Source organism: Ochotona curzoniae, unplaced genomic scaffold, assembly GCF_017591425.1.
Source record: "Ochotona curzoniae isolate NIBS_2020 unplaced genomic scaffold, NIBS_Ocur_1.0 contig_3819, whole genome shotgun sequence".
Lineage (NCBI taxonomy): Eukaryota > Metazoa > Chordata > Mammalia > Lagomorpha > Ochotonidae > Ochotona > Ochotona curzoniae.
Genome location: NW_024466004.1, coordinates 29,495,751 through 29,505,379, shown reverse-complemented (window position 1 = coordinate 29,505,379; position 9,629 = coordinate 29,495,751). Strand labels below are relative to the sequence as shown.

At 39.1% G+C, this 9,629-nt stretch overlaps 1 pseudogene; it reads left to right on the top strand.

The window, feature by feature from the left end:
* Positions 1 to 471: 471 nt before the first annotated feature.
* The window catches only part of LOC121158459, a 51,845-nt pseudogene continuing 42,687 nt past the window's right edge, over positions 472 to 9,629 (top strand).

Below are 9,629 nucleotides of genomic sequence, written 5' to 3'. Positions count from 1 at the left end.
AAATATGCATTCTAGATATGTTAAGGTTGATTTAAATATCATCTATTATCTCTGATATAAGGTTACATTCATGCAAAATATAAATAGATATATAGGTGAATTAAGTATATATATTCACATAGATGAACTGTATAATGGAGATGAGCATACCAGGAAGTGAAGATCCATTGCAGTAGGCATCTCTCTACTGAATAACAGCAGGACTCCTAGTGAAGCACTTAACTATACCATGACAATCTGATACTAGATTTTTTAGCTTTGTCTATACCTACAATGTCATGTATTTCCATATGGAAATACAACCAACCAAGAGGGAGCTCATAGCATCAGCTGACCTTGCAGCCAGTCTGCATGATAAACAGAGGAAGCTGCTCCTAGTGATACGCTTTCTCCACCATAGGTGCAGAAGCATTCAGAGACAGATAACAGGCTGAAGTACAAGTACATTAAGACACAGGTGAAGTTTGGCAAATGTGGCACCAAAAGGAGAGTAGCCACAGCGGCCACTTCATCACAAGCCACCAGATGTTCAGCAAGGAAGTGCAGATGCACAGGATTATGATCCGGGCATGGGGTGAAGAAGATACCCAAAGTTCTATGAGTCTGGAGATGGAGGTAAAACCAGAGAAAAGATAACCCTCACAACAGATTCTCCAGTCTGTGTGTGCTTTGACAGAGAAGGCTGTATCTGCCTTCCAACTGTCCTGTAACCAACTCAAAGAGCATATGTAAGTGAACCAGGTGAGTCCAAGGTTATAAAGCAGAAAAATATACCAGCAGTAGAATGGTTGTCTATTCTTCATATTTTTGTCTCAGTCATACAAACCCAAAAACCCAAGACAGCGAAGACAAATGTAGCATATAATTATCAGGAAAAGCCATCGTTTCAGTGTAGTATCTTGGAAGCCTAACAATATCTTCTGTGTCAATTGATGCATCACATTATTCCATTTAAAAGCTTTGGATCAAGCAGCTTTAAAAGGAAACAAGGTGATGGCAAAAGCAGGAGTGCCTGTGACCCGCTCTAGCAGGGGAGGATACAGGAGGGAAGCCCCAGTGGTGAGCATCTGCTGCCAAAGAAGATAATTTTATAAAATTCCTTAAGAGGATTGAAGATTTTCTTCATTATTCCACATTTAAAACAAACTTATTTGTGAGCTTCTATACTTTAGCTGTTTCCTCCTATGCTTATATGTAACACTTTAGAATAAACAGCTTGCAAGTCAAGAGTGGGTCCAAATAGGGTACAGATCAACAATCTGACATTGACATGTTGTACAAGAGATAAGCAGGAAAACACACACTCCTAAACCACTCTTATACTCTCATGTGTCATCATCTAAATATTATTCACATTTATGTTATGCTTCAAAAGCAAGTTGTCTATCTGTAAAGAAGAGATCAATTAGAAATCCAGTAACATATCCAGGTTGGAAATCAAAAATGAAAACAAAACTTAAGAAAAAAAATCCCAAATAGTTGGCAAGAACTAGAAGCTGGAAATTGGAAGAGAAGTCAAAGAAACACCCAAGTTTTGGGATAATGCTAATGACAGGGTGTCAGCCTTAAGAGACAATTAGAAAAAAGAAGTTTGTAGAGTGGAATATGTTCGGGAATGGGCAACAGGCAGTCCTGAGGGATGGCAAAGAGTGGAGGACTTGACTTGCAAGGCTCTGCATCGCCTCAAATGGGACACAACTGCAAAGCATCTCCTTTCTGAGATGACCTTTCAGAACAACCTGTAGTTTATTATTCTAGACTTTGATTATTTATTTTGTTTTAAACTCCCACTTGATTCTTCATTCTTTTTTCTCCCCAGAGTCTCTTAAAGAATTGTGGGGAAAAAAAAAAAAAGACCATTGGTTGACAAGTAAGTGCTCAAGTGCTACCTTTCATGGGAGTATTTTCAAGTGGTAATTGGGAATTGAGGCAAGACTGAAAAAAGATAACAGCAGGAAGTAGAGGCAATACACAAATACTCTTTCAAGAAGAAAACGAAAAGAATTAGTAATAATCAAAGAGATACAAAATCAAAAGATTCATTCACACTCAAGGAACACTGAGTATGTCACACAGGAGAAAAAGAAATCACAGAAAGGGGAAATAAATGTACTGAAATGAAAGAAAAACATTGCTGAAGAGAGGTGTGAAGTAAATAAACCGAACTGGAATATTAACAGAGGAATTCAGGATTAATCCCAGCCTGTCCTTGAGAAAAATGTAAGGAAATCCAGTCAATGCCTGTGTAGAGACTTTGTGGGCAAGGGAGTAACTTCAAATTTAGTCCAAAATTTCCTGAAGTCTTTATGAATGGTTGTCATTAACAAACTATGTCAAGGGCAAGTCATGCATAACAATCTTATGTTTCATTTGAATTTCTCATTTAAATTGTTTTGCTTGAATTCAAGTTTGTGCCTGGAGCCATGTCTCTATGCTCTATTTGCATTGGATTGAAAATGAATAATATGCTTTAAAAAATCAAATTGAAAGTTTTGAGTCATAATGGTGAAGTTAAAAAGGCACAAAATTTAGGGAATTACCAACTGCAGTAAACAAAACCACCATTAATAAAGGCCTTGGTTCATTTCTAACAAAAAGTAAAAACGAAAGGATGTATAGGTTCTAGTACACACAGGACACTGATATTCACTGGGATAGCATGGCAGCTCTGACAATATTCTCAGAAATGCCAGTGAAAGCTTACTTGATGCCAGCCCAGCAAATTAAAAACTAGGAGAAGCCTGTACGGAAAAAGAAAACACAAATTTTTGCATAATAGCACTTTCTCCCTCGTTAATCAGTTTCCCATATTCCACAGAAACTGCGAATCTAAAAGCATGTCTCAGACTCCTTGCCACTACTGTTCTTGGCATGGCTGCCAATCAGATGCACATGCAAGGCTTCCAAATTGAAGTCAACAGGAGAGAGACATGAAGAGGTAGTTGGCTGGTACTGATCAGTGTGCACTGTGTGGCTCTGAAAGCAGTAGCTCTGGTAGAGTTTTTAAGTCCCCTGTGAGGGCGAAGATGGTATGATACATTCCTGGAGAAGTTTCAGAGGCAAAGATGAAAACTACTGAAGCCAGAGTGGGACAGCAGTTTTTGTGACAGACCAATCTGGCATGTTGTTCAGGGACTCATTCCTGGAGGTCCAGTGTAAAGCTATTATTTCTCCAGGTCTCCCAGTGACTTCAGAAACATTGAAGTCCCTCCATAACATCCTTCAGTACAAGTCAGACTTGCTTCCTAAAATTGAACTTTAAGTTTTTCAGTAAGTCCAGGGTCAGCAAATATAGTCCTGGCCCCAAACTGGTCAATCATCCATATTTCTATGGCTTTTCTCAGCATTAAATGGTTACATTGTAAATTACAGGAATTAGATTGCCAGGTTTTTTTTTTTTCAATGAAACCATATGATGCTTAAATTGTTAAATTATTAGATACAATTTAATATGTAAATTGTATTAAACAAACATTTGTAAGTGTAACTACATCATCAATGTTATGTGAAATGTATTTATGCCAAAGAATATTTTATTTGGCAGCCTTCATAGGAGTTCTCCCATGATAGCTTAAATTTTTCCTCTTGGCCTGCAAAACCTAAAATGCTTGCTGTATGGACTTCTTTGTTTAAAGATTCTTTTTTTTAATTTGAGTCACAGTGAGAAGAAAAGACAGAGATCTTCCACTCGGGGTTCAATCCCCAAGTGGTCATAATTGTAGAGCTGAGCATATCCAAACCCAGGAGCAAGGAGCTTCTTCCAGGTCTCCCAAGTAGGTCAGGGCCCCAAGGACTTGGACTATCCTCTGCTCTTTTCCCAGGCCATAAGCTGGGAGCTCCATTGGAAGAGGAGGAGCTGAGATATGAACCAATACTTATACAGAATGCTAGCTCCACAGGTGGAGGCTTAGGCTACTATGGCACAGCTCCAGCCCCTTTATCAAGGACTTTTGAAAGACAGTCCTTAAGTGGTTTGGTGAAGGCTATTATAAATGATTCATCTGTATAAGTATCCCTTGTGGTTTCAGACTGCTGAAGTGGTTGCACCCATTTGAATATCTAGGTAACATACTATATGCAGCCTTAGGGACAATGCAGGAGAAGACCATGTACTTTTATTGCTATGAGGGTGAGTACCTGGGAGAACCTTGAGGAAGCCACAATAGCTAAGGGAATCTCTTCATAAACTGAATCCTTTTTCAAAATTTAGAAGAATCCTGAAGCTGAGGGAGGCAAAACCTCAGGAACGGAATTTGAGATCCAAAGGTAAAGAGAGGGATACTTAAAATGTAACCTGGTTCTGATCCCAAAGGAACTAGAAACCATTAACAAAGTCACTAGAGCAGGATCATGCCCGAAGAGCCATCTTGCCTGCATCAGGAGAAATAGCACAAGGCTTTTTGTAAAACAAGGGTCTAGAGATCATTGTGATTCTATCACACACAAAGTGACAAAACACAGAAGACCTCTGCCTACAAAACATTGAAAGCAGATTCCATGGTGTACACATTATAAAGATGTAACTAGAATCCTTCAGCTGCAACCTACCCTTCTGGGCTCTGCCTTGCAACACTGCATTCAGGGATCTCCCAAGTACATTTGTGCTATGCTGGATGCTTTCATGCTAGGCATCCAGGAAACCCCAGGAGATAGACTACAGAACTGGAGCTGGAAGAAGGGATTTGCTCTTTCCTGTCTGTTTCCTGAAAACTTCCTGTCTATAATAATTACCATGAAGCAGTGCTTCTTCACCGTGACAAGAGCAGTTCCTTCTTTCAACAGCATCTGAATTCAGTTTGCAGCATTTCCAGAGGTCTCAATGCCAGCCTTGGGAGTTCTGCACTAAGACACCAGCACAACCTGCTGCAACCTCCTTTGGGGTTTAAGCTTCATGTCTGTGTGGTTCCTTCTTAGTATCTAAACTGCACTAACTGTATTGTAGGTTCAATATCTTTTAAGAGGACCTTACTCAACCAACAGCCCCAGCTGTAACCTCTGCTATGGTTCCTTCACTAAAAGTGAGCAAACGCCAAAGCCCCAAGCACTCACTCATACCGCCCCTAACCCCCAGAGCCCTGGTAAGTTATTACAAATGCTTGGATTACTAGTGCTTGTCCATTGCTTTCAAATAGGAGATTCTTCTAGTGAGCAACTATGACTGGGAAGTCTCCACCATCCTGCTCTAAGAACCAGGTCTGAGAATTTTGCACAGGTTTCAGATCTGAAAGCTCTCTATAACCTAGTTCTGCTCTTCCTCTACTTGCCCCTCAAGGGAACTTTCTCTAATAAGTGTCTGAACCTCTGACTTTTATCTTAGTGGCCTTTCTGCAATGAACTAACATGGAAGTAACTATAATAATTATGACAAGCATAATCCTAGACTGAAGAACGATATTGGTAGTTGACATGAAAAGAAGTGGACACATCTCACAGTGAAGTGATACACTTTCTTCCTTGCTGTATGATTAGCTATGTGGTCAGGTAGAAGTAGATTATTTTAAATGGTATCAAATGGCACTGGACCACAGTTTCTGTTGACTTTGAATGTGACTGCTTCTTAGGTCACAAAAGGAAGTTTCTTTTGGATTCCACTGATGGAGAAGTCTCTTTTCAAAGTTCCAAAGGTTAGGTTAGGTTCCATAGAAATATGGAAACATCTAATGGTAAATTACTATATTAATTTCTCTCCTTCACTTTTTTAGCATGCATTCCTTTATTCCATGTTAGCTTATAGTCTCTTTATATAAATGTAGGGCCGGTTTATTTGATGCCACATGCTCTCAGTTTGCTCTCCACTACACGGATTGTACACTCCTGCTTTATATCCCTACTTGCCACTTCTCCACTTGATCTTTGAGTGATGGAATTCCCCTGAGATCCATCCTTGACTTTTTCCATTTATATCATTTATTTCCCTAAATTATCATATGCTTGTTCTAGTTTTCAAACGCCATTGATATTTTCATGACCCCAAACTTTATAAATCAAACTCCAACTTTCCCAGGGCTACAGGCTTGCTATGTAAGTGCCAATCAACAACTCCATTTGAATGCCTCATAAGCTTTTCCAACTTGGCACAAAGTGAACTTTTCATTTCTCAACATTGCTTTCCTGCTCTGCAATCCTGCTCTCTCCCACTCCTTCCCATTTCACAAAAAGGACTTATTCTCTACCCAATTGTCCTACAGTCTTCTGTAACTGCTCTCCTTCATTTTCTCCTATCCTACTAAACAGGAAACCCCAAAATAGTGCCTTGTTCCATTACTTTCTAACCCTTTTACTATCTGAATTTTCTTCATAGTTTATTAGCATATGAAAGTTCACATATTAGTATGTACAAGAGTCCTTAAATTTTCTGAAAATTGTAATTAAAAGCAAGTTTTTCAATGTAAAAATTTTTGGAATACATATTCATTATCATATGCATTTGCATGTATTTTTAAAAATGCCCATCATATTTATATAGACACCATATATATATATATCATACATATTTACATGCACACATGTACACACTTGGTTTGCATGTGGAAAAATGAAAGAATGTTCAGTACACACATCCAGCAGCACGTGTTGTCTCCTAGTCAGCAATCAACTATTTCCCAAAGAAACTGTTATTAAGATAAAACTGCTTTTAGATATACTCTTTTCCCTTGCATGGCTCCTAATCATCTCCTCAAAGCTTTCATCTCCATTTTTCCTGTGCTAAACTATTGAATGATTTTTCTGATCAACTTCCTGCAATGGTGAATGTTACCATTGCCATCACTTGTTACCTAGCAGATTTTATCAGTCCTCTTTTTTATTCTAGCATAAAAATGAGGAAACACTTGTTATTTTCCTTGCATTTAGTGCACATTCCATTTATAAGTAAAACTATCTTTTCTTTCACTCATAACCCCTTGAGTTGATAAAGCAAGTAGCTATGCCATAAACTGGTTGTTCCAGGAGCATTTTAGCTAAGGAATATTGAAAACATACAGAAAGGTCAGCATGTTTTCCTGGAAAATGGTTTCCCTGAAAGCATTTTGTCAAAAAGCCAATTTCCATTCCAGGCTTATGGGAATTTGTGAATTGCCTTCTCAGAAAATGGTCTGAAAATCCCAGAACTTTAGGGGGAAAAGGAAACCATATCTGCAACCTTTAAACATTATAGACATTATCTTCTTAGTATGGGAACAGATACTACCCCATTCTGCAAGATGTCCAAACACTTATCAAAAGACTCTGTGTCTTAGCCAGTAATAGACTGGTTCCTAACAGGAATTCTTTAATAATAATGTGTACCCCATCTTTGAAATAGAAACCCAACAGAACATGACTTGCATGCTAGACTTCTACTGAAAATGATGGGCACCACCTGGAACTGGATGATTAAGAAACATTAGCAAATTCTAATCTTCTAATTACTTGATGTAAACAGAACTTTCTAAATAAAGGCTAAAGAAATGTGTTTTTCTAAGAAGGATTTTCCTGTTTAGTTCATGTTTCCTGCAAATATTAACATCAATGTATGAGCTTGACAGTCACATTGCATTTCACACAACGTGATAGTTAAGTGACATAGAGACCTAAAAATAAATATACATGCCATAAAAAAGAAAACATTAATTTCCTGGAAGCAAATATAGTTTTGCATTACAAAAATCAAATAAATGCGTTAGAAATCTGGAAGGGCAAGAATTGTAGTATAGCAAATAACACCACCACCTGTGACATTTTCTTTTTCACTTTATTTTTAATTGCATAAATCTTATTTTCATAATTTTTACATATTTGATTAAGGTGCAAAGGGTGAAGGGCTAGAGGGAAGTAGGTTTGACCACTGCATTAATATTCTCTTTTTTCCTTCCTGTGTTTGGGGGAGGGGAGACATAAGGGGAGAAGCCACATCCAGTCTCCCAACAATCCCAGGGTCCCCAATGTGGGGTGTGCTCCAAGGTTCTGCTCAAGTGGTTGTGATAGTTCAACAGTTCTGCATTGCTGCCAATCTCGCCACTCCAGTCATGATGAAATCTCTCCAGACTCCGCTGGCTGATACAGTCCACCTTAAAGCCTCCGTTTGCCCAGTTATTCACTGCCAACTCTTTGCTGGGGTGGTTGACTGATTATGCCATCCTCTGTTATGACCCCAGGTGTCTTCTACAGGCTCCAGCGTACTTCCATATCCTCCTTGTACATCTGGATATGCTGTCCACTGCTCCGTCTAAGCCACTGAGGAGACCCAGCACTGACACATGCATTCAACGGTAAGACCATGGGACCTGCAATTTCCTCCATGGTTGGAGTTCTGAGTCCAGCAGTTGAGGGTTCCCAAAAAAACTTCATATGAGGTACATCAGAACTGATTCTTACATGTGCATGCCAGTACAGGGACTGGCACAGTCCACTGCCCAAATCTGCCTTCACGTACACTGTTACAATTGCTAGGTCAGCTGTCTCCAGCCCCGTCTTCTATGCAAACCAATGGGTGTTGCAGTCCAGCCTGATCCTGCCCACCACACTCGGCCTCCACGCAAAATAGTGGGAGCTGAAGCCTAGTCAGAGCGACCTGCAATAACCCCCACCAGGCCCACCTCCTAACCTGGATCCCATGCTTGCCAGTATGTACAGCAGACTGGTTTTGTCTAACCCACATTCCATTCAACTCTTATACATGTCAGTGGGCATTGAAGCCTAATTTAGTCCAACAACCTCATTTTCCAACCCCAGCTGTGACATTTTCATCACATACAGGCAACAGTTCATGTCCTGGCTGCCTCACATCGTCTAAGTCCACGCTAGTTGCTTCACTGCGAACTCTAGGAAAAGCAGCAGAGGATAGTCCAAATGTTTGGGCTGACCCAGATAATGTTCTCAGCTCCTGGCTTCATTCTGGCCATTGTGATTACCTGTAGATTTAACCAGAAAATGAAAGATTTCTCTGTCTCTCACTCTCTCACTATAACTCTTTCAAATTGGTAAATAAATATTTATAAGGTAACTCAAGTACTAAAATACAGTCTGAAGTAACAAGTCTGTTGTTTCAGAGTGGACTGGACTAACTAGAGTTCATAGTAATTTATTGAACACTGTTTAAAATCTGCAAGAGAAGAGCTGAAATGAGTTGGGATATTTGGCACAGCTATGAAGGCCCATTTGGAATGTCAACATTCTTTAGATTGTCTGGGTAAAAACTTAGCTCTACTTCCAATGCCAGCTGCTTGTACTGGTACATTTTGAGACAAAGTAGGTGATTGCTTGATTGATTGAATTTCTAGATTCCAAACATTTGAAGTGAACCAGTAGACATGAGTTCTGTTTTGAGCATGTCTTTCTCTGCCTCGCTGCTTTTTCAAGTATATGCATATTTTTACATTTGTACACACACATAGCATTATTTACATCTTATTTACATGTCTGCCACAGAATACGCTAGGAAAAAATGGGTTGTATCAATAGCGAGCAGAAATCTTATTTAATAAGCTATAGGGGATAAGTTAAATTATATTATTTATGGCAAAGTAATCTTTTGTAAAATTTCACAGTCACTAATTACTGACCCTATGTCTTACATTCATTATTATGCATTTATCCTGCTAGATTTGACAACTACAATTTTTCCATTCATACATTAAACAATAGTTTGA